The sequence below is a fragment of the Bombina bombina genome, chromosome 1, assembly GCF_027579735.1.
Source record: "Bombina bombina isolate aBomBom1 chromosome 1, aBomBom1.pri, whole genome shotgun sequence".
Taxonomy (NCBI): Eukaryota; Metazoa; Chordata; class Amphibia; order Anura; family Bombinatoridae; genus Bombina; species Bombina bombina.
The window spans coordinates 167,152,490-167,178,314 of NC_069499.1; positions in this window are offsets into that span (position 1 = coordinate 167,152,490).

Genomic DNA, 25,825 nt, shown 5'->3' on the forward strand with positions numbered 1-25,825 from the left:
ATATATATATATACCATTACCTCTGCTGATTTTCGTTTCAGTACTGGTTTGGCTTTCTACAAACATGTAGATGAGTGTCCTGGGGTAAGTAAGTCTTATTTTCTGTGACACTCTAAAGCTATGGTTGGGCACTTTTTTATAAAGTTCTAAATATATGTATTCAAACATTTATTTGCCTTGACTCAGGATGTTCAACATTCCTTTTTTTCAGACAGTCAGTTTCATATTTGGGATAATGCATTTGAATCTATCATTTTTTCTTACCTTAAAAAATTTGACTTTTTCCCTGTGGGCTGTTAGGCTCGCGGGGGCTGAAAATGCTTCATTTTATTGCGTCATTCTTGGCGCGGACTTTTTTGGCGCAAAAAATCTTTTCTGTTTCCGGCGTCATACGTGTCGCCGGAAGTTGCGTCATTTTTTTGACGTTCTTTTGCGCCAAAAATGTCGGCGTTCCGGATGTGGCGTCATTTTTGGCGCCAAAAGCATTTAGGCGCCAAATAATGTGGGAGTCTTATTTGGCGCTAAAAAAATATGGGCGTCGCTTTTGTCTCCACATTATTTAAGTCTCATTATTTATTGCTTCTGGTTGCTAGAAGCTTGTTCACTGGCATTTTTTCCCATTCCTGAAACTGTCATTTAAGGAATTTGATCAATTTTGCTTTATATGTTGTTTTTTCTATTACATATTGCAAGATGTTCCACGTTGCAACTGAGTCAGAAGATACTTCAGGAAAATCACTGCCCGGTGCTGGAGCTACCAAGCTAAGTGTATCTGCTATAAATTTTTGGTATCTGTTTCTCCAGCTGTTGTTTGTATTGCATGTCATGACAAACTTATTAATGCAGATAAAATTTCCTTTAGTACTGTTACATTACCTGTTGCTGTTCCGTCAACATCTAATTTTCAGAGTGTTCCTGATAAACATAAGAGATTTTATTTTTTTAAATCCATTAAGAAGGCTATGTCTGTTATTTCTCCTTCTAGTTTACATAAAAGTCTTTTAAAACTTCTCTTTTTTCAGATGAATTTTTAAATGAACATCATCATTCTGATACTGATAATGGTTCTTCTGGTTCAGAGGTTTCTGTCTCAGAGGTTGATGCTGATAAATCTTTGTATTTGTTCAAGATGGAATTTATTCGTTCTTTATTTAAAGAAGTATTAATTGCATTAGAAATAGAGGATTCTGGTCCTCTTGATACTAAATCTAAACGTTTAAATAAGGTTTTTTTAATCTCCTGTAGTTATTCCAGAAGTGTTTAATCTCCCTGATGCTATTTCTGAAGTAATTTCCAGGGAATGGAATAATTTGGGTAATTCTTTTACTCCTTCTAAACGTTTAAGCAATTATATCCTGTGCCATCTGACAGATTAGAGTTTTTTGGGACAAAATCCCTAAGGTTATGGGGCTGTCTCTACTCCTGCTAAATGTACTACTATTCCTACGGCAGATAGTACTTCATTTAAGGATCCTTTAGATAGGAAAATTGTATCCTTTCTAAGAAAAGCTTACTTATGTTCAGGTAATCTTCTTAGACCTGCTATATTTTTAGCGGATGTTGCTGCAGCTTCAACTTTTTGGTTAGAAGCTTTAGCGCAACAAGTAACAGATCATAATTTTATAGCATTATTATTATTCTATAACATGCTAATAATTTTATTGGTGATACCATCTTTTGATATCATTAGAGTTGATGTCAGGTATATGTCTCTAGCTATTTTAGCTAGAAAAGCTTTATGGATTAAACTTGGAATGCTGATATGTCTTCTAAGTCAACTTTGCTTTCCTTTTCTTTCCAGGGTAATACATTATTATCTCAACTGTTTCTGGAAGGAAGGGAACTTTTTTACCAAAGGATAAAAAATCTAAGGTAAATTTAGGTCTAATAATCATTTTCGTTCCTTTCCTCACAACAAGGAACAAAAGCCTGATCCTTCATCCTCAGGAGCGGTATCAGTTTGGAAACTATTTCCAGTTTGGAATATATCCAAGCCTTATAGAAACCTATAGCCAGCTCCTAAGTACCCATGAAGGTGCGGCCCTTATTCCAGCTCAGCTGGTATGGGGCAGATTACGTTTTCTTCAAAGAAATTTGGATCAATTCCGTTCTCAATCTCTGGTTTCAGAACATTGTTTCAGAAAGGTACAGAATTGGTTTCAAGTTAAGGCCTCCTGCTAAGAGATTTTTTTCTTTCCCGTGTCCCAGTTAACACAGCAAAGGCTCAGCATTTCTGGAATGTGTTTCAGATCTAGAGTTGGCTGGAGTAATTATGCCAGTTCCAGTTCTGGAACAGGGGCTGGGGTTTTATTTTATCTCTTCATTGTACCAAAGAAGGTCAATTCCTTCAGACCAGTTCCGGATCTATCAATATTGAATCGTTATGTAAGGATACCAACATTCAAGATGGTTACTGTAGGACTATCCTGCCTTTTGTTTAGCAAGGGTATTATATGTCTACAATAGATTTACAGGATGTGTATCTGCATATTCCGATTCATCCAGATCACTTTTAGTGTCTGAGATTCTCTTTTTAGACAAGCATTACCAGTTTTGTGGCTCTACCGTTTGGCCTAGCCTCAGTTCCAAGAATTTTTTTCAAAGGTTCTCGGTGCCCTTCTTTCTGTAATCAGAGAACAGGGTTTTGGTATTTCCTTATTTGGACGATATCTTGGTACTTGCTCAGTCTTCTCATTTTCGAAGAATCTCATACGAATCGACTTGTGTTGTTTCTTCAAGTTCATGGTTGGAGGATCAATTTACCAATCAGTTCATTGATTCCTCAGACAAGGGTAACCTTTTTAGGTTTCTAGATAGATTCAGTGTCTATGACTCTGTCCTTGTCAGACAAGAGAAGTTTAACATTGATATCAGCTTGTCAAAACCTTCAGTCACAATCATTCCCTTTGGTAGCCTTATGCATGGAAATTTTAGGTCTTAGGACTGCCGCATCAGATGCGATCTCCTTTGCTGAATCAATGGTGCAGGGATTACTCAAAGATATCTCAATTAATATCTTTAAACCGATTATACGACACTCTCTGACATGGTGGACAGATCACCATCGTTTAGTTCAGGGGGCTTCTTTGTTCTTCCGACCTGGACTATAATCTCAACAGATGCAAGTCTTACAGGTTGGGGAGCTGTGTGGGGGTATCTGACGGCATAAGGGGTTTGGGAATCTCAGGAGGTGAGATTTCCGATCAATATTTTGGAACTCCGTGCAATTTTCAGAGCTCTTCAGTCTTGGCCTCTTCTGAAGAGAGAGTTGTTCATTTGTTTTCAGATAGACAATGTCACAAATGTGGCATACATCAATCATCAAGGAGGGACTCGCAGTCCTCTGGCTATGAAAGAAGTATCTCGAATTTGGTTTGGGCGGAATCCAGCTCCTGTCTAATCTCTGCGGTTCATATCCCAGGTATGGACAATTGGAAAGCGGATTATCTCAGTCGCCAAACGTTACACCTGGGCGAATGGTCTCTTCACCCAGAGCTATTTCCTCAGATTGTTCAAATGTGGGAACTCCCAGAAATAGATCTGATGGCTTCTCATCTAAACAAGAAACTTCCCTGGTATCTGTCCGGATCCCGGGATCCTCGGGCGGAGGCAGTGGATGCAATATCTCTTCCTTACAAGTGTCATCCTGCCTATATCTTTCCGCCTCTAGTTCTTCTTCCAAGGGTATTCTCCAATATTCTAAAGGAATGCTCGTTTGTCCTGCTGGTAGCTCCAGCATGGCCTCACAGGTTTTGGTATGCGGATCTTGTCCGGATGGCCTCTTGCCAGCTGTGGACTCTTCCGTTAAGACTAGTCTTTCTGTCTCAAGGTTCTTTTTTCCATCAGGATCTCAAAACCTTAATTTTAAGGTATGGAGTTTGAACGCTTGATTCTTGGTCAAAGAGGTTTCTCTGACTCTGTGATTGATACTATGTGACAGGCTCGTAAATCTGTATCTAGAGAGATATATTATAGAGTCTTGAAGACTTATATTTCTTAGTGTCTTTCTCATCTTTTTTCTTGGCATTCTTTTTGAATACCGAGAATTTTACAGTTTCTTCAGGATGGTTTAGATAAAGGTTTGTCCGCAAGTTCCTTGAAAGACAAATCTCTGCTCTTTCTGTTCTTTTTCACAGAAGGATTGCTAATCTTCCTGATATTCATTGTTTTGTACAACCTTTGGTTCGTATAAAACCTGTCATTAAGTCAATTTCTCCTCCTTGGAGTTTGAATTTGGTTCTGGGGGCTCTTCAAGCTGCTCCTTTTGAACCCATGCATTCTTTGGTCGTTATATTACTTTCTTGGAAAGTTTTGTTTCTTTTGGCCATCTCTTCTGCCAGAAGAGTCTCTGAATTATCTACTCTTTTTTTGTGAGTCTTCTTTTCTGATTTTGCATCAGAATAAGGCGGTGCTGCGAACTTCTTTTGAATTTTTTACCTAAGGTTGTAAATTCTAACAACATTAGTAGAGAAATTGTGGTTCCTTCATTATGTCCTAATCCTATGAATTCTAAGGAGAAATCATTGCATTCTTTGGATGCTGTTAGAGCTTTGTAATATTATGTTGAAGCTACTAAGTCTTTCCGAAAGACTTCTAGTCTATTTGTCATCTTTTCCGGTTCTAGAAAAGGCCAGAAAGCTTCTGCCATTTCTTTGGCATCTTGGTTGAAATCTTTATTTCATCATGCCTATGTTGAGTCGGGTAACACTCCGCCTCAAAGGATTACAGCTCATTCTACTAGGTCAGTTTCTACTTCCTGGGCGTTTAGGAATGAAGCTTCGGTTGATCAGATTTGCAAAGCAGCAACTTGGTCCTCTTTGCATACTTTTACTAAATTCTACCATTTTGATGTGTTTTCTTCTTCTGAAGCAGTTTTTGGTAGAAACGTACTTCAGGCAGTGGTTTCAGTTTGAATCTTCTGCTTATGTTTTTTCATTAAAATTTTATTCTGGGTGTGGATTATTTTCAGCAGGAATTGGCTGTCTATTTTATCCCTCACTCTCTAGTGACTCTTGCGTGGAAAGATCCACATCTTGGGTAATCATTATCCCATACGTCACTAGCTCATGGACTCTTGCTAATTACATGAAAGAAAACATAATTTATGTAAGAACTTACCTGATAAATTAATTTCTTTCATATTAGCAAGAGTCCATGAGGCCCGCCCTTTTTTGTGGTGGTTTTGATTTTTTTGTATAAAGCACAATTATTCCAATTCCTTATTTTATATGCTTTCGCACTTTTTTCTTATCACCCCACTTCTTGGCTATTCGTTAAACTGAATTGTGGGTGTGGTGAGGGGTGTATTTATAGGCATTTTAAGGTTTGGGAAACTTTGCCCCTCCTGGTAGGAATGTATATCCCATACGTCACTAGCTCATGGACTCTTGCTAATATGAAAGAAATGAATTTATCAGGTAAGTTCTTACATAAATTATGTTTTTATCTGTGAAGGGGCATAGTGTGCAAAAAGAACGCGCACCCTGAGGAATTCTCTAAAAATGAACAGACATGGAAGTTATTCTGGCTCTCGTTCTATCTCATGGAGTGCTGTTCTCTCTTTCGATTGTTAATAATATTTAACTAGTGTTTGCGAAGCGGGAGTGCATCGGTTTAGGGGTTAATATGTTTATTATGGTGGCGGGGATGTCTGGAGCAGCAGATTAGGGGTTAATATTTTTATTATAGTGTTTGCGATGCGGGAGGGCCTTGATTTAGGGGTTAATAGGTAGTTTATGGGTGTTAGTGTACTTTGTAACACTTTAGTTATGAGTTTTATGCTACAGCTTTGTAGCGCAAAACCCATAACTACTGACTTTAGATGGCGGTTGTCAGGAAGCTACTATATAAAAAGAAATTGTATGTATACTTCAGTTATATAATTTGTAGTTTTGTGGCTGTCTCTTTAAATCCTTAAGCATATGTAATTGATGCATAAGGTGTTACCATAAGAGAAAGCTGTTTTTACTGAATACACTTTAGAAGGTAGGGGTTTTCATAAAGTGTTTACTGTAGCAGACAAAAGTTATGTTTTAGAGCAGGGATCAGTAATTAAAGACTTGAATCAAATGTTTGTAGCACAGTTAAGGTAGCACTTTTCAGAGACAGTGGTAGGGTTTACTGAGGCTGTGGGAGTAGCGAGTATGTCGGGGGTTAACTGAACAGCATATGAGGCACAAATATTTAGGCATATAGTAAGCAGAGCTGTTAGTGTAGCAAGTAATGATTAGAGCAAATAGTTAGGAATACAGTCTCACAAGCAAGGCTCTATTTAGTACTTAGTTTCAGTGTTTAGCAGAGGCAAACAGAATCTTGTTAGGACACAGTCTTTAGAGGAAATACTTGCGGTTTGGAGACAGCTTAGTTGTGAGAGGTGACGTCTGGTTGAAGCGGATCACGGAGGAGCTGCAGAGAGGAGCGGCTGTGGTATCCGGTGAGCGGTTGAAGTTGTTAGACCTCAAGTGCAAAGGCTAGGCGTCTGGGGTTGTGAGATGACGTCACAGGTACCAGGAAAATAGTAGAAGCAATGTAACTGACACATTACTAAAGGGCTGAATCCAGTTAGCGACTTTTAAAGGTGGTAAGTAAGTTTCATAAAACAAACTGTTGACAGACTTCTCAGAGAGCGAGGTACAAAGTGCAATCACTAGTAGCTATGCACTTCAATAATCAAGCAAAGAACAGGTGTGTGTGGGTTGATAATTTATAGCCAAGTGAGGAGAGGGCAGGACTATTTCTTAAAGGTACAGAATGTGACAGCGGTACGAATCTTGTCGGTATAGGCTGTACCGCTCACCTTTTGGCCTCCCAGGCAAAACTCGTAATACCGGCGCTATGGAAGTCCCATTGAAAAAGGACTTTTTGAAAGGTGCGGTAGTTGCGTTGCGTTACGGCCAAAAAATTGACTCATAATACCAGCGGTAGTGAAAAAGCAGCGTTATGAGCCATAACCCAAAACTAGTAATCTAGCCGTATGTTTCTTTGGTTTGCCCTGGGTTTGCTTTTGAATTCTACTCCTGCTTTGATATTAGTTCAGACTATTACCTGTTTGTGACGTCTACTCTGTCATGCATTTACTTCTGGATCCTGCTCAATATGACTCAAGTTTATGAGATGACCTGTGGCCTGGCTGACATTTTTGTTCCTGTTCTCACCAGTTCCTTCCACACCTCATCTATGAGATACTTATTCATTTTCCTTCATCCTCCAGTCCTGGCTCAGTGATTTACATTGTGAGGGGTACCTCTCACATGGCCCAGTCCTTGCCTTTCCTTTTGTGTCATATGCAGAAGATGCAATTGCAGTTTAAGGTTGCAATACCAGCGAGCTGCTGATGGGTACTTTTGTTTCATCTCGATGATCACATACTTATCTGCAAAACCCCCCATAAAACGTAACCAAGTTATGTCCAAACCATTTATTATATATATATATATATATATATATATATATATTTCATACACCCTATAGTGTGACATCAGTAGTTGATGTGATTTGGACAAATATATGCTGTAATGAAACTTACAGTTTGGTTATTTATTGGCCCATACTTTGTTTTAAACCTTGTCTGGATGACCTTTTTTATTTTTTATGATTTTTATTTTGGTTATGAATACATATGTAAGTTTTTTTTAAAGTGTTTTATCTACCTTTTTTTCCTTTTTTTTTGTGTTTTCTTCAGTATAAAGCCAAAAACAGCAGTTCTGTAATATGAGAAATTGCACTATTTATGTCACAAAGCGTTTTTTTTTAATCTGATTTCACACAAAAATAAAGACATTTTGAAAAATCTTTAAAATCCACTTGTTTTTCTCCTTATAGCTATTTAGTTCTGGAATTGATCCTACTTGTCTGCTCCAATAGCTGTAGGCCATTGGATGATATGAACAGAGTTTCTACTGCAGCTGCAAATGTCTGCTCCACAAACAAGGCGGTTTTACAGCCGAACAGCCAGCAGCAAATACAGCCCACCGTCTACAGTTGAAGCCAAAACCTCCCATTAATTTAGTCTTAGAAATTATTATTTTTATGACACCCTAGTGTACAAAAACGTTTTATTGAGGTTTATTTAATAAGAACAAGAAAAGAGCTAAATAACAAACACTATAGATAAGCTATGCAAGATGCTAGGTTGTAGCTTATTTTCTCAATAACGCCTTTTTGCCAGCTTGGCTCTATCTTTGGCCAGTTGGAATACGTACAATCATTTAGTTCACTTTATTTTCCATTGGTAAATAGGGGAAAGGGGGTAAAAGAGCAAAAAAGAAAAGAAATAAACAGTAAAATAAAACAAAATTATTTTAAGTGTAAACACACAGGTATGTATACCTTAACACCTTAATAAAAAAAGGAAATAGTCATAGTTCTCTAATGTGAAAAAAGATACATAGGGGCCTAGTTATCAAGCCCTCTACTTTACCTGCCTTTGCCGGTTCAATACGCCCGCCTAAGCTCGCCTACCATCGCCGCCGCGGACCTGCAAAATTTCGCCTAAGTTATCAAAAAAGCTGTCAAAAAGCCGCGCACCAAGTACGGGGCGATGAGCAGCGTACTGTGAGAGTTATCACTCATCCGATCTTGCTGCTCTTCGGCTTTTTGACAACTTTATTGATACCCCTGTCACTAAGCAACCACACTAACTACACTGTTCTACCCCCTATACCGGAGCCCCCCGCAACTAAATAAAGTTATTAACCCCTAAACCGCCGCTCCTAGACCCTGCCGCAACTCTTATAAATGTATTAACCCCTAAACCGCTGCTCCCAGACAACGCCGCCACCTACATTATACCTAGTAACCCCTATCCTGACCCCCCTATACCGCCGCCACACATAATAAAGTTATTAACCCCTATCCTGCCGATCCCGGACCCCGCCGCAACCTATCTTAAACTTATTAACCCCTAATCTGCCCCCCTACACCGTCCCCAACTATAATAAATTTATTAACCCCTATCCTGCCCCCCCTACACCGCCGCCACTGTAATAAAATTAACCCAAAAACCTAAGTCTAACACTAACCCTTACACCCCCCTAACTTAAATATTAATTAAATAAATCTAAATAATATTTCTCTTAACTAAATTAATCCTATTTAAAAATAAATACTTACCTTTAAAATAAACCCTAATATAGCTACAATATAAATAATTATATTGTAGCTATCTTAGGATTTATTTTTATTTTACAGGCAACTTTCAATTTATTTTAACTAGGTACAATAGCTATTAAATAGTTATTAACTATTTAATAGCTACCTAGTTAAAATAAAGAGAAATTTACCTGTAAAATAAAAACTAACCTAAGTTACAATTACACCTAACACTACACTACACTATACTTTAATAAATTATTCCTATTTAAAACTAAATACTTACCTGTAAAATAAACCCTAAGATAGCTACAATATAATTAATAATTACATTGTAGCTATTTTAGGATTTATATTTATTTTACAGGTAACTTTGTATTTATTTTAGCTAGTTAGAATAGTTATTAAATAGTTATTAACTATTTAATAACTACCTAGCTAAAAGAAATACAAAATTACCTGTAAAATAAATCCTAACCTAAGTTACAATTAAACCTAACACTACACTATCATTAAATTAATTAAATAAATTAGCTACAAATAACTACAATTAAATTAAATAAACTAAAATACAAAAAGTAAAAAAATAAGTTACAAACATTTTAAAAATATTACAATTTTAAGCTACTTACACCTATTCCTACACCCTATTCTACATTAAAAAGTTACCAGCTCTATTACCTTACCAGCCCTTAAAAGGGCCGTTTGCGGGGCATGCCCCAAAGAAAACAGCTCTTTTGCCTGTAAAATAAAAATACAACCCCCCAACATTAAAACCCACCACCCACATACCCCTAATCTAACCCAAACCCCCCTTAAATAAACCTAACACTACCCCCCTGAAGATCATCCTACCTTGAGCCGTCTTCAGCCAGCCGACCACCGAAGGAACCGAAGAGGAGATCCGGAGCGGCAGAAGTCATCATCCAGGTGGCGCTGAAGAGGTCTTCCATTCGATAGAAGTCTTCATCCAGGCGGCGTCTTCAATCTTCATCCATCTGTAGCGGAGCGGAGCCATCTTCAGACGAGCCAACGCGGAGCCATCCTCTTCTTCCCGACGACGAATGAAGGTTCCTTTTAAGGGACATCATCCAAGATGGCGTCCCTTCAATTCCGATTGGCTGATAGGATTCTATCAGCCAATCGGAATTAAGGAAGGAAAAATCTGATTGGCTGATTGAATCAGCCAATCAGATTGAGCTTGCATTCTATTGGCTGATCGGAGCCATCCTCTTCTTCCCGACGACGAATGAAGGTTCCTTTTAAGGGACATCATCCAAGATAGCGTCCCTTCAATTCCGATTGGCTGATAGGATTCTATCAGCCAATCGGAATTAAGGAAGGAAAAATCTGATTGGCTGATTGAATCAGCCAATCAGATTGAGCTTGCATTCTATTGGCTGATCGGAACAGCCAATAGAATGCGAGCTCAATCTGATTGGATCAGCCAATCGGATTGAACTTCAATCTGATTGGCTGATTCCATCAGCCAATCAGATTTTTCCTACCTTAATTCCGATTGGCTGATAGAATCCTATCAGCCAATCAGAATTGAAGGGACGCCATCTTGGATGACGTCCCTTAAAGGAACCTTCATTCGTCGTTAGTCGTTGGGAAGAAGTGGATGGCTCCGCGTCGGCTCGTCTGAAGATGGCTCCGCTCCGGATGGATGAAGATTGAAGACGCCGCCTGGAAGAAGACTTCTATCGGATGGAAGACCTCTTCAGCGCCGCCTGGATGATTACTTCATCGGATGGAAGACTTCTTCAGCGCCCCTTGGATGATGACTTCTGCCGCTCCGGATCTCCTCTTCGGTTCCATCGGTGGTCGGCTGGCTGAAGACGGCTCAAGGTAGGATGATCTTCAGGGGGGTAGTGTTAGGTTTATTTAAGGGGGGTTTGGGTTAGAGTAGGGGTATGTGGGTGGTGGGTTTTAATGTTGGGGGGGTTGTATTTTTATTTTACAGGCAAAAGAGCTGTTTTCTTTGGGGCATGCCCCGCAAAAGGCCCTTTTAAGGGCTGGTAAGGTAATAGAGTTAGGTGTAATTGTAACTTAGGTTAGTTTTTTATTTTACAGGTAAGTTTCTCTTTATTTTAACTAGGTAGCTATTAAATAGTTAATAACTATTTAATAGCTATTGTACCTAGTTAAAATAAATTGAAAGATGCCTGTAAAATAAAAATAAATCCTAAGATAGCTACAATATAATTATTATTTATATTGTAGCTATATTAGGGTTTATTTTAAAGGTAAGTATTTAGTTTTAAATAGGATTCATTTAGTTAATAAGAGAAATATTATTTAGATTATTATTTAGATTTATTTAATATTGAAGTTATGGGGGTGTTAGTGTTACTTAGGTTTAGGGGTTAATAATTTTATTACAGTAGCGGCGGTGTAGGGGGGCAGGATAGGGGTTAATAAATTTATTATAGGTGGCGACGGTGTAGGGGGGGCAGGATAGGGGTTAATAGGTATAATGTAGGTGGCGGCGGGGGAGCAGCGGTTTAGGGGGTAAACACTTTAGTTGCGGTGGTGTAGGGGGGAGAGATTAGGGGTGTTTAGACTCGGGGTACATGTTAGGGTGTTAGGTGTAGAAACTACCATAGGAATCAATGGGATGTCTGGCAGCAGCGATCATGAACTTTCGCTATGGTCAGACTCCCATTGATTCCTATGGGATCCGCCGCCTCCAGGGCTGGGCTGGAAAAGTGCCGAGCGTACCTGCTAGTTTTTTGATAACTAGCAAAAGTAGTCAGATTGTGCCGCACTTGTGTGTGGAACATCTGTAGTGACGTAAGCATCGATCTGTGTCAGACTGAGTCTGGCGGATCGAAGCTTACGTCCCAAAATTCTACTTTTGCCGGTGTCTAGGGCTTGATAACCAAGGCGAATCAGCCTTGCCATAAATACGCTGCGGAATTCCAGCGTATTTGAGGTTGACGCCTTGATAACTAGGGGCCATTGGGTACATTATTGAGACCGATAGGGATAAATTACTTATGGGTGAGAAGTAATGTTACAGGAGTATAAACGTTAAAAACTAACAGCTAGATTACAAGTTTTGCGTCATGGGTGAAAAAGCATCATTATGCTTCATAACGCTGCTTTTTCCCTAACGCCGCTATTACAAGTCTTGTAGGTATAGGTGTACCGCACACCTTTTTGGCCGTTGCGCAATGTCAGTACCACACTTTTTCAATGGGATTCCCATAGCGCCAGTGTTACAAGTTTGCCTGGGAAGCCAAAAAGTGAGCGGTACACCCTATACTGACAAGATCCGTACCGCCATCTAAAGTCAGTAGTTATGAGTTTTACGTTACAAAGCTGTAGCATAAAACCCATAACACCCATAAACTACCTATTAACCCTTAAACCGAGGCCCTCCCGCATCGCAAACACTAAAATAAAATAATTGACCCCTGATCTGCCGCTCCGGACATCACCGCCACTAAAAAAAAAATGATTAACCCCTATTCCACCGCTCCCCAACATCGTCGCCACTATAATAAATCTATTAACCCCTAAACCACTGCCCTCCCGCATCGCAAGCACTATTTAAATATTATTAACCCCTAATCTGCCGTCTGCCCACACCATCGCTATAATAAACCTATTAACCACTAAACCGCAAGCCCCACACAACAAAATATATTTAAATAAATCATTAACCCCTAAACCTCTGACCTACCACATCACTAACTCTACATAAATATATTAACCCCTAAGTCTAACCCTAACATAACCCTAACACCCTCTAACTTAAATATAATTAAAATAAATCTAAATAAACCTTACAACTATTAACTAAGGCCTAGATTTGGAGTTTTGTCGGTAACGACCCGAAAAACTAACGCCGGCTTTTTTCTGGCCGCACCATAAAAATAACTCTGGTATCGAGAGTCCACATAAAGGCTGCGTTAGGCTCCAAAAAAGGAGCGTAGAGCATTTTTAACGCAGCTTCAACTCTCGATACCAGAGTTGCTTACGGACGCGGCCAGCCTCAAAAACGTGCTCATGCACGATTCCCCCATAGGAAACAATGGGGCTGTTTGAGCTGAAAAAAAACCAAACACCTGCAAAAAAGCCGCGTTCAGCTCCTAACGCAGCCCCATTGTTTGCTATGCGGTAACCCTTCCTACGTCTGCACTTAACACTCTAACATGTACCCCGAGTCTAAACACCCCTAACCTTACACTTATTAACCCCTAATCTGCCGCCCCGCTATCGCTGACCCCTGCATATTATTATTAACCCCTAATCTGCCGCTCCGTAAACAGACGCTACTTACATTATCCCTATGTACCCCTAATCTGCTGCCCCTAACACCGCCGACCCCTATATTATATTTATTAACCCCTAATCTGCCCCCCCCCAACGTCGCCTCCACCTGCCTACACTTATTAACACCTAATCTGCCGACCGGACCTGAACGCTACTATAATAAAGTTATTAACCCCTAATCCGCCTCACTAACCCTATCATAAATAGTATTAACCCCTAATCTGCCCTCCCTAACATCGCCGACACCTAACTTCAATTATTAACCCCTAATCTGCCGACCGAATCTCGCCGCTATTCTAATAAATGTATTAACCCCTAAAGCTAAGTCTAACCCTAATACTAACACCCCCCTAAGTTAAATATAATTTAAATCTAACGAAATTAATTAACTCTTATTAAATAAATTATTCCAATTTAAAGCTAAATACTTACCTGTAAAATAAATCCTAATATAGCTACAATATAAATTATAATTATATTATAGCTATTTTAGGATTTATATTTATTTTACAGGTAACTTTGTATTTATTTTAACCAGGTACAATAGCTAAAATAGTTAAAATAATTACAAATTTACCTGTAAAAGAAATCCTAACCTAAGTTACAAATAAACACTAGACTATCAATAAATTAATTAAATACAATTGCTACAAATAAATACAATTAAATAAACTAGCTAAAGTACAAAAAATAAAAAAGAACTAAGTTACAAAAAATAAAAAAATATTTACAAACATAAGAAAAATATTACAACAATTTTAAACTAATTACACCTACTCTAAGCCCCCTAATAAAATAACAAAGCCCCCCAAAATAAAAAAATGCCCTACCCTATTCTAAATTACTAAAGTTCAAAGCTTTTACCTTACCAGCCCTGAACAGGGCCCTTTGCGGGGCATGCCCCAAGAAATTCAGCTCTTTTGCCTGTAAAAAAAAAACATACAATACCCCCCCCCCAACATTACAACCCACCACCCACATACCCCTAATCTAACCCAAACCCCCCTTAAATAAACCTAACACTAAGCCCCTGAAGATCATACTACCTTGTCTTCACCATACCAGGTTCACCGATCGGTCCAGAAGAGCTCCTCCGATGTCCTGATCCAAGCCCAAGCGGGGGGCTGAAGAGGTCCATGATCCGGCTGAAGTCTTCATCCAAGCGGGCCAGAAGAGGTCTTCCATCCGATTGAAGTCTTCATCCAAGCGGCATCCATCCAGAGCGAAGCGGCAGCATCCTGAAGACCTCCACCGCGGAACATCCATCCTGGCCGACGACTGAACGACGAATGGCGGTTCCTTTAAATGACGTCATCCAAGATGGCGTCCCTCGAATTCCGATTGGCTGATAGGATTCTATCAGCCAATCGGAATTAAGGTAGGGAATATTCTGGTTGGCTGATGGAATCAGCCAATCAGAATCAAGTTCAATCCGATTGGCTGATCCGATCAGCCAATCAGATTGAGCTTGCATTCTATTGGCTGATCGGAACAGCCAATAGAATGCGAGCTCAATCTGATTGGCTGATCGGATCAGCCAATCGGATTGAACTTGATTCTGATTGGCTGATTCCATCAGCCAACCAGAATATTCCTACCTTAATTCCGATTGGCTGATGGAATCCTATCAGCCAATCGGAATTCGAGGGACGCCATCTTGGATGACGTCATTTAAAGGAACCGTCATTCGTCGTTCAGTCGTCGGCCAGGATGGATGTTCCGCGGTGGAGGTCTTCAGGATGCTGCCGCTTCGCTCCGGATGGATGCCGCTTGGATGAAGACTTCAATCGGATGGAAGACCTCTTCTGGCCCGCTTGGATGAAGACTTCAGCCGGATCATGGACCTCTTCAGCCCCCCACTTGGGCTTGGATCAGGACATCGGAGGAGCTCTTCTGGACCGATCGGTGAACCTGGTATGGTGAAGACAAGGTAGGATGATCTTCAGGGGCTTAGTGTTAGGTTTATTTAAGGGGGGTTTGGGTTAGATTAGGGGTATGTGGGTGGTGGGTTGTAATGTTGGGGGGGTATTGTATGTTTTTTTTTACAGGCAAAAGAGCTGAATTTCTTGGGGCATGCCCCGCAAAGGGCAATGTTCAGGGCTGGTAAGGTAAAAGAGCTTTGAACTTTAGTAATTTAGAATAGGGTAGGGCATTTTTTTATTTTGGGGGTCTTTGTTATTTTATTAGGGGGCTTAGAGTAGGTGTAATTAGTTTAAAATTGTTGTAATATTTTTCTTATGTTTGTAAATATTTTTTTATTTTTTTGTAACTTAGTTCTTTTTTATTTTTTGTACTTTAGCTAGTTTATTTAATTGTATTTATTTGTGGCAATTGTATTTAATTAATTTATTGATAGTGTAGTGTTAGGTTAATTGTAGGTAATTGTAGGTAGTTTATTTAATTAATTTATTGATAGTCTAGTGTTTATTTGTAACTTAGGTTAGGATTTCTTTTACAGGTAAATTTGTAATTATTTTAACTATTTTAGCTATTAAATAGTTCTTAACTATTTAATAGCTATTGTACCTGGTTAAAATAAATACAAAGTTACCTGTAAAATAAATATAAATCCTAAAATAGCTATAATATAATTATAATTTATATTGTAGTTATATTAGGATTTATTTTACAGGTAAGTATTTAGCTTTAAATTGGAATAATTTATTTAATAAGAGTTAATTAATTTCGTTAGATTTAAATTATATTTAATTTAGGGGGGTGTTAGTATTAGGGTTAGACTTAGCTTTAGGGGTTAATACATTTATTAGAATAGCGGTGAGCTCCAGTCGGCAGATTAGGGGTTAATGTTTGAAGTTAGGTGTCGGCGATGTTAGGGAGGGCAGATTAGGGGTTAATACTATTTATTATAGGGTTAGTGAGGCGGATTACGGGTTAATAACTTTATTATAGTAGCGCTCAGGTCCGGTCGGCAGATTAGGGGTTAATAAGTGGAGGCGACGTTGAGGGGGGCAGATTAGGGGTTAATAAATATAATACAGGGGTCGGCGGTGTTAGGGGCAGCAGATTAGGGGTACATAAGGATAACGTAGGTGGCGGCGCTTTGCAGTCGGCAGATTAGGGGTTAATAAGTGTAGGCAGGTGGAGGCGACGTTGAGGGGGGCAGATTAGGGGTTAATAAATATAATACAGGGGTCGGCGGTGTTAGGGGCAGCAGATTAGGGGTACATAAGGATAACGTAGGTGGCGGTCGGCAGATTAGGGGTTAAAAAATTTTTTTAGAGTGTCGGCGATGTGGGGGGACCTCAGTTTAGGGGTACATAGGTAGTTTATGGGTGTTAGTGTACTTTAGAGTACAGTAGTTAAGAGCTTTAGAAACCGGCGTTAGCCCAGAAAGCTCTTAACTACTGACTTTTTTCCTGCGGCTGGAGTTTTGTCGTTAGATGTCTAACGCTCACTTCAGAAACGACTCTAAATACCGGAGTTAGAAAAATCCCATTGAAAAGATAGGATACGCAATTTACGTAAGGGGATCTGCGGTATGGAAAAGTCACGGCTGGAAAGTGAGCGTTAGACCCTATTTTGAGTGACTCCAAATACCGGCGGTAGCCTAAAACCAGCGTTAGGAGCCTCTAACGCTGGTTTTCACGGCTAACGCCAAACTCTAAATCTAGGCCTAAATAATTCCTATTTAAAACTAAATACAAACTTACCTGTAAAAAAAAAAAACCTAAGCTAGCTACAAAATAACTAATTGTAGCTAGCTTAGGTTTTATTTTTATTTCACAGCTAAGTTTGTATTTATTTTAACTAGGTAGACTAGTTATTAAATCGTTAACTATTTACTAGCTACTAGTTTAAATAAATAAATACAAAGTTACCTGTAAAATAAAACCTAACCTGCCTTACACTAAAAACTAACATTACAATAAAATGAAAAATTAAATTAATAAAATAAAATTTAATAAATTACAAAAAATAAAAAATGAATTACTACTAATAGCCCTATCAAAATAAAAAAAAAACCTAGCCTATACTAAACTGCCAATGGCCCTTAAAACGGCCTTTTGTGGGGCATTGCCCCAAAGAAATCAGCTCTTCTACCTGTAAAAAAAAAAATACCCCCAACAGTAAAACCCACCACCAACCCCCCCCCAAATAAAAACCTATCTAAATAAACCTAAGCTAACCATTGCCCTGAAAAGGGCATTTGGATGGGGAATAGTTGCAGTAATCTGAGGATTCGGGGAGTCCCCAAGGATGTTGCCCAGAAAATATAACAACCTATCTCCTCCAACTATTTAAATATCTTGCTCCCTCATTGGAACTATCAGAGTCCTCCATCGAAAGAGCCCACAGAGTACTGAGACCGAAAACAAATCCAGCTAGTCCCCTAAGGGACATAATCTTGAAATTTGCTTTCTTTCAACAAAAGGAAACTATATGGAAACAGGCAAGAGCCTAGCACTCCATATCCTTTCAAGGGATAGATCTCAACGTAACCTTCCCTCAACCGCAACAACAGGGACAGGACATCAGCGATAAAAGCTCTGGTAACCGAATCAAACAGCAAAATTCAAGATGGACCTTGGTGTCCAAAAAGAGAACTAGAGACCCACCTATTAAATGAAGAGACACTGTCCCTAATCTGGGAAGATCCTTTACTTAGAAGGTTACTCCAACCTACAAAGGTCATATGTTTAAACTGCTCGCAGAAAATTGCAAAAAGTTTTTACAGAGTTATATTTCAACTTTATTTAATATTTATTCTCTATATACAGGGAGTGCAGAATTATTAGGCAAGTTGTATTTTTGAGGATTAATTTTATTATTGAACAACAACCATGTTCTCAATGAACCCAAAAAAACTAATTAATATCAAAGCTGAATAGTTTTGGAAGTACTTTTTAGTTTGTTTTTAGTTATAGCTATTTTAGGGGGATATCTGTGTGTGCAGGTGACTATCCATCTGGCCCATCGAGACTCACTCTCATTTCATCAGTCCATAAAACCTTAGAAAAATCAGTCTTGAGATATTTCTTGGCCCAGTCTTGACATTTCAGCTTGTGTGTCTTGTTCAGTGGTGGTCGTCTTTCAGCCTTTCTTACCTTGGCCATGGCTCTGAGTATTGCACACCTTGTGCTTTTGGGCACTCCAGTGATGTTGCAGCTCTGAAATATGGCCAAACTGGTGGCAGGTGGCATCTTGGCAGCTGCACGCTTGACTTTTCTCAGTTCATGGGCAGTTATTTTGCGCCTTGGTTTTTCCACACGCTTCTTGCGACCCTGTTGACTATTTTGAATGAAACGCTTGATTGTTCGATGATCACGCTTCAGAAGCTTTGCAATTTTAAGAGTGCTGCATCCCTCTGCAAGATATCTCACTATTTTTGACTTTTCTGAGCCTGTCAAGTCCTTCTTTTGACCCATTTTGCCAAAGGGAAAGGAAGTTGCCTAATAATTATGCACACCTGATATAGGGTGTTGATGTCATTAGAGCACACCCCTTCTCATTACAGAGATGCACATCACCTAATATGCTTAATTGGTAGTAGGCTTTCGAGCCTATACAGCTTGGAGTAAGACAACATGCATAAAGAGGATGATGTGGTCAAAATACTCATTTGCCTAATAATTCTGCACTCCCTGTATAGATGTTAGAGGCACAATTATGGGCCTGAAGTTATCTGTTCCAAGATTTTTACTGTATTTTTTGCATTCTGTGTTATACCTTGATCTTAAACTGTCTAACAAAATGGGTGACTTCCGGTGGGAGGGACTAGCGGATAGCAGCAGAGAACGAGAGCTCCGACATTCAGAGTAACTACAAACTGATTTACTTTACTTTCAGCTGCTACCCCGCTTTTTCCCCACAGCTATATCTTGTTGGGCACCCTTAGCTAGGCTATCGCCAACCGATTGCACACCTTGTGTAGGGCTTACCACCAGCTCTAACCCCCGGGAGTGATAAAACAACTATACCCACATGGACGGCCATACTACACGGTACCACATAACCTACACACTACAAATCTGAGAGAATAACTCAGGTGAACCAGGGGCACTTTCGATCCACCCTCCACTCGTTTACATTAATACGAGTGACCTGGTGCACGGAAGGTCGGCTGGATTCTACTGAGGCCTGGCGGCTACTTCTCTGACCACGCAGCTTGGGCGCAAACATCAAGTGGGTAACAGGCAAGGAGCACAGTCAACAGAGAACTCGGAGGCTGTCGCATGCTCGGCAGGACCCTCACCTCATAGAACTGGGTGATGGTAAGCACTACTCTCTCTTTTACATTGTCCTGGCCCCACTCTTTCCTCACCTGGCCCAGTTCTACACACACAGACCTACCCTGCCACGAGGGAGTACCATATAATTGGGGCTCATACCACCCTTGCGACTGGCCTAGAGGTGCTTGCAATCTCTGGAAAAATAAACAGAGACGTTGTGTTTTTGCTTCTTACGTACCCACTTGCTAGTTAGACCAAGTGCATACTGCATATCAATCCTCTTCTCCTAACACTCTCATGACAAGTACTTCTCCAAGATTCCATCTACCTTTCCTGACAGTATGAGTGGTAGGTCAAAAATGTCTGACAAGAAAACTTGCCATGCGGCAGAGATACATGCTGACAGCACCCCTAGGCATGATCAATCTATGTCACACTCAGGAGATCACTCTGCCCTGATGCAGGATTTAAAATCCTTTCTACCAAAAATTGACTTGTTTCAATCAGGAATGGACAATTTAACCAGTGAGGTACGGCAATTTTCCACTCGCTTAAATGCTGCAGAGTCATGTATCTCTGAGACAGGTGACAGACAAGCTAACATGGATGTTTCACTCAAAAAAAATACTGAAGCAAAACCAATATCTCTTGGATAGGGTCGAGGACCTTGAGAACAGGAGCCTAGTAGAGATGCCCGAGACAATAAAGGGTAAAGCGTTAATGGAATTTGTCACTACTACCTTTCCCAAGCTCCTAGGTATACAAGCTGAACAACTGCCCATTGATGTAGAAAGAGCCCACAGGGTGGGCCCTGATAACCCTTCAGATCAATGCAATAGACCACGACAAGTGATCTTTAAATGTCTCCATTTTCAAGAAAAGTTGGCCCTCCTCAGAGCCTATAGATTGCAGTAAAAAGTTATTTTTGAGGACTGCCGGCTTGTGATATTCTAGGACTACTCTGCTGAGGTTACCAGACAAAGGAGGGACTTTGCCTCACACTGCTCGAAGCTTCATGAACAGGGTAGACAAGTGGCCCTATTATACCCTGCAAAACTTTGACTGATGACTACCTTTGGCCCCAAAATGTTTCTGCATTTCTAGGGGACTGTAGCTTGGCACAGTGGATGACCACATCCCAGAAAGAGATATGTAATGTATACACCCTATATGTGTTTCTTGTTGCTTTGTTTTTTTGTTGTTTAGCTTACAAGCTACTAACAAATGTGCCAAATCATCTTGCACGAACATAATATAGTCTATCCCTAATATCTTACACATTTATACCTATTTTGGTTGGTCTTCACCCCTCCATCCTAATCACACATGCTATATCTCCGACCTACACATGGATAGGGACTCTCCCACAGCTGTTCTGGGAGACCGCTAAAACGGTCCTTTTCAGGACATATTATCTCATATCTAGCCAATTTGAAACACAAAATTCAATATAGATATAATACGCTACAAACTAATTTAGGACAGGCATACTTGAAATACTGCACTTTAAAATCTCGCCCAACTTATGATGATTACATTGTTGCCAAAACGGAAATGGATGCATTTATTCAACAGCAGGCCACTACTGGCCTTCTTAAATCAGCGGGTAGATTTTACCGCTTTGGTGGAAAGTCTGGTGGATTTTTAGCCACACTCATGAAAGCGAGATCAGCAAAGAAAGACATCGCCGCCTTGAAATGTGGAGGGAAAGTTTACCGGACTCCTTTATAGATAGCTGGCTGTTAAGCAGATTATTCCTTTAATCTATATAAAAGGTAACAGCCGAAAACCTCAGACTCCTTTCATACCTTCTCACACACCACTCACACTTCCCCGCCTCACTCAGGACCAAATAGACACATTAAATGCCCCAATTACCTTGGAGGATATCCAACACACCATTAAGTCTCTGTCCCTAGGGAAAGCTGTGGGCCCGGATGGACTCCCTACTGAGTTCTACCAATTACTGCTGCCCCAGGTCTCCCCAATCTTATCCACTCTATTTAATAGCATGTTTATCTGAGAGGGGAAGCCATCTGGATATTTTACAATGGCCCATATCACCTTGATCCCAAAACCAGGAAAAGACCATGCACTCCCTGAGGCATATCGCCCCATATCTTTATTAAACACAGACTACACAAATCTGATGAAAATACTGGCCACTCGATTAAAGGGGATTCTTCCATTTTTGGTGCACCCAGATCAGTCGGGCTTTGTTCAAGGTAGATAGTCTGTAGTCAATCTAAGAAAGGTACTTCACGCCCTCAATCATTTCTGGACCAGACCCACTGTTAAACATTGAAATGGAGTTCAGGAGGCCTTCCTGCTGTCCTTGGACGCAGAGAAGGCCTTCAATAGAGTCGAGTGGTCCCACCTCTTTAACACTCTTCAGCAATTCTATTTTGAGGGCCCTTTCCTTGATTTTATCCGTAAGCTCTACTCCTCTCCTACTGCAAGCATCCTGGTTAATGACCTTAATTCTTCAAATGTCATCCTTGCAAGGGGTACACGCTAGGGCTGCCCACTTTCCGCTTTATTATTTGACTTGGCCCTAGAGCCACTTGCCCTAAAATTAAAACAAATCTTCCTGGTATTTGCTAATGGGAATGCCCACTTAACTAACTATCGGGTCAGAGATCATCTTAACCCTTTTGGTGCAGCTCAGCGGGAACTTAAACTGTTCCCATTGGTGGCACATTGGCTCCTGACTGCACTTGTAGTCCCCTCAATCGGCTTGTGACTGCATGTGTAATCAGTGAGTGGGACAGCAGTATGTTTGCAGCATGGGCAGTAGTCAGTCGGACTCTCAGAGCTCTGAGGGCAGCAGCTTCAACGCTGAGCTGAAGTCAGAAGTCAAAGGTTTTTTGCAGCTAGCTCCCAGTAATGCATTGCTGCTCCTGATATATGGATAGGAAGTGGAAGCTTAAAAATGCTTGATGATGAAATGCGAGTGTCTTTATCTAATATTACAACAAATATTCAGAAACTGTGTTCATCCCATCAACCTCATACATCCCAATAAAATGGTAAGTATTTATTGGTGATATTAAACTTTTTTTAATTCTTGCACATACATACTGTTACTTGTAAATACATTTCGCTATTATATCATTTATGTATGTGTCCGTATCTCTTAAAACAAGTTAGTTTAACCTCCTGTTTGCTAGTACAACTGAATTACTGTGTCGCGAAATGATGTAAGTCTAAAAAGTGTGTCACCAACATGAAAAGCTTGGAAAGCTCTGCCCTAGGTCTTTAGAAGCACATATTATATTGTTGCCTAAGCCAAATAAACCACTGGATCATCCATCTCACTACAGACCAATCTCACTGATAAATTCAGACATAAAAGTATTTGCAAAAGTATTGGCAAATAGATTGAATCGCATACTCCCCAAGCTAATTCATCGGGACCAAGTGTTCATCCCCAAACGGGAAGCTAAGGATAACACGGTCAGGGCATTAAACCTTACTCACTATGCGCAAGACAGAGGAATCCCAGGACTTCTTCTGTCTATAGACGCAGAAAAGGCCTTTGACCGTGTTGATTGGGAATTGCTACGCCTAATACTAACAAATATGGGACTGGGACCCCAGATGTTAAATAGAATTTTTTTCCCTATATTCCTGCCCAACGCTAAACAACTTATCAATGGCACACTGTCAGAGACATTCACTATAACCAACGGAACTTGCCAAGGTTGTCCCATCTCCCCCCTTCTATTTGCCTGCTTTATCGAAACTATAGCGATCAAGATTAGACATAACCCACATATAAAAGGCATCCAAATTGGCCAGCAATCATATGTAATGTCTCTTTTTGCGGATGATATTCTTTTTTCACTCACCGAGCCAGAAACTTCTATTCCCCCCTTGTTACTAGAATTCCAAAGGTTCCACTCACTCTCCAACTCAGAAATACTAAATTTTAACCTTGATGAACAGACCATACATAGAGTCCAAATATTGACCCCCTTCACTTGTTGCAAACACTCACTCCGCTACCTAGGCATTGAGCTAGCAAACACAATAGAATACACATTTAACAGAAATTATGTACCAATTAGAAAATCCATTATTAGAGATCTTTCCTCGTGGCTGTCAATTTTTTTATTGTGGATGGGCAGAATAAATGTCATCAAAATTAATATCTTCCCCTGATTACTGTACATCCTCTAAACCATACCGATCCCGCTACCCTAAAACTTTATCTCATGCATACAAAAAGCATTTGGTGATTTTGTCTGGAACAAAAGACCCCCCTAGAATCAACAATAAAATTATGCAAACTCCCAGGCTCCAAGGTGGATTACCTAACATAGCATTCTATAGACAAGCCATCTTCTTGCAAAGATTAGTTGACTGGCACATACACTACAATCACAAGAGATGGGTCCAAATAGAACACCTAATAACTGATACCCCCCATTTGGGAAGACTATGCTAGAGCATGGAAAAGCCCAACAACACATTGCTACACAAAGCCCCACTGGTAAAGGAAACCTTCTCAATGTGGGGGCTCATCCTAACTGCACAGACTAACATGTTGTCTATACCATCACCTCTAACTTCATTGATAGAAAACGGGCAATTCACAATAGGATGTAATGCTTTCCTAGACGCGCCGGACAATCCCCCCTTGCGACATTGCAATCCACATGATAACAGCTGGGGAAAGAGTTCTCCAACAAACAGAACTTATAGAAAGGGGATATGCGTGTTTCCATAATTGGTTCACATACCACCGTACCTTCCGTTACGTCACCAAGCATACACAAACCAGAAATATGACCAGACCGCTAACAAATTTTGAAATTTTATGTGTTCGAGAACCACCAATCACACACACCCTGTTGGAGATCTATAAAATACTTACCAGAAACGCTCCGAGTTACATACCACCTTATCTCGAAAGATGGGAGGATGACCTGGAAATAATTAATCTACCACAAACGGGTGTATCAATATTTCACAACATAACAAAAACATCTCTGATAGAGATTAATCTAAAACTTTTACATAGATGGTACCTGACCACCAAAAAACTACATTGCTTGTCCCGCACTAAACCTGACCTATGCTGGAGATGTGGCCACAGAGGTAGGAAGATGGCACACGTGGTGGTGCAATGTGATTCAAAACTTCTGTAGAACGATCATATCAGAAATTGAAACAATACTGGAAACTCAGTTCAGCCTGGACCCTTTGGTTTGGTTACTAAACAATCCTCCAAAAATGAAACGCAAACCCCACATAAAATTATTTTACATAATGATAAATAGTGTTAAATATTTGATAGCTGGAGAAGCAGAGATGCCCCTAATTTGAATATGTGGAAACACAGGGTATCAGAATTTTAGACCTAGAATATTACTGTATGATAAATGCCAAAATGGATGTCTATACTGAAGTGAGGGGCCCATGGGAACATTACCTCAAACACAAAGCCAACAACCTAGAGATTCAGATATGACAACTCCAATTGTGAATACTACTCAATCCAATACATATAAAACAATATATAATAGTGTATTACAGATAAGACAGTAGTATAAAAACTCTTAAATTCATGGATCCATGATACCTTAACATGAATTGTAGATAAAACTAATACAGGGATTAAATAAAAATATTACAAACAATGTGTGGAAACAGAATGGATATAAACAAATGGTAAGTGCAAACAATACAGATAAGTAAATGTATAATCCTTAGCGAGGGTAGCGATAGTCCTATGTTTCCTTTAGATAAATGAACTGTGATTCTGAAGTTATCCAAAGGAAAAATGCATAAAAAACAATTGGTGATATAACCGTGAATCAAAAAATGTGGATACAGAGTTGATACAAAATCAAATGTATGTGAAAAAATGAAAAAATAAAAATAGTCAAAAGTCTGTGTATCAAAAAATATTGTGGAAGAGGGAAGAAAAAAATCCAGAAAAAAAAATATATATATAGAAAAAAGTGTCCGATTCAAAATGATTAAGTGAAATAACTGAGTGATGAAAAAGTCTAGTGAATGACAAAAAAAACTTGTGTGAAAAAGTCCTAAAGGTGCTTGGCAAACTTGATAGAAGCAAATGATGGGGTGCGACTGGGGGACAAATTACGGTCTCCTCAATACATAAATGTTATTACTGCTATAAACAACCAGTTAGCGTTTGTGTCGACAAACACTAACTGGTTGTTTATAGCAGTAATAACATTTATGTATTGAGGAGATCGTAATTTGTCCCCCAGTCCCACCCCATCTAT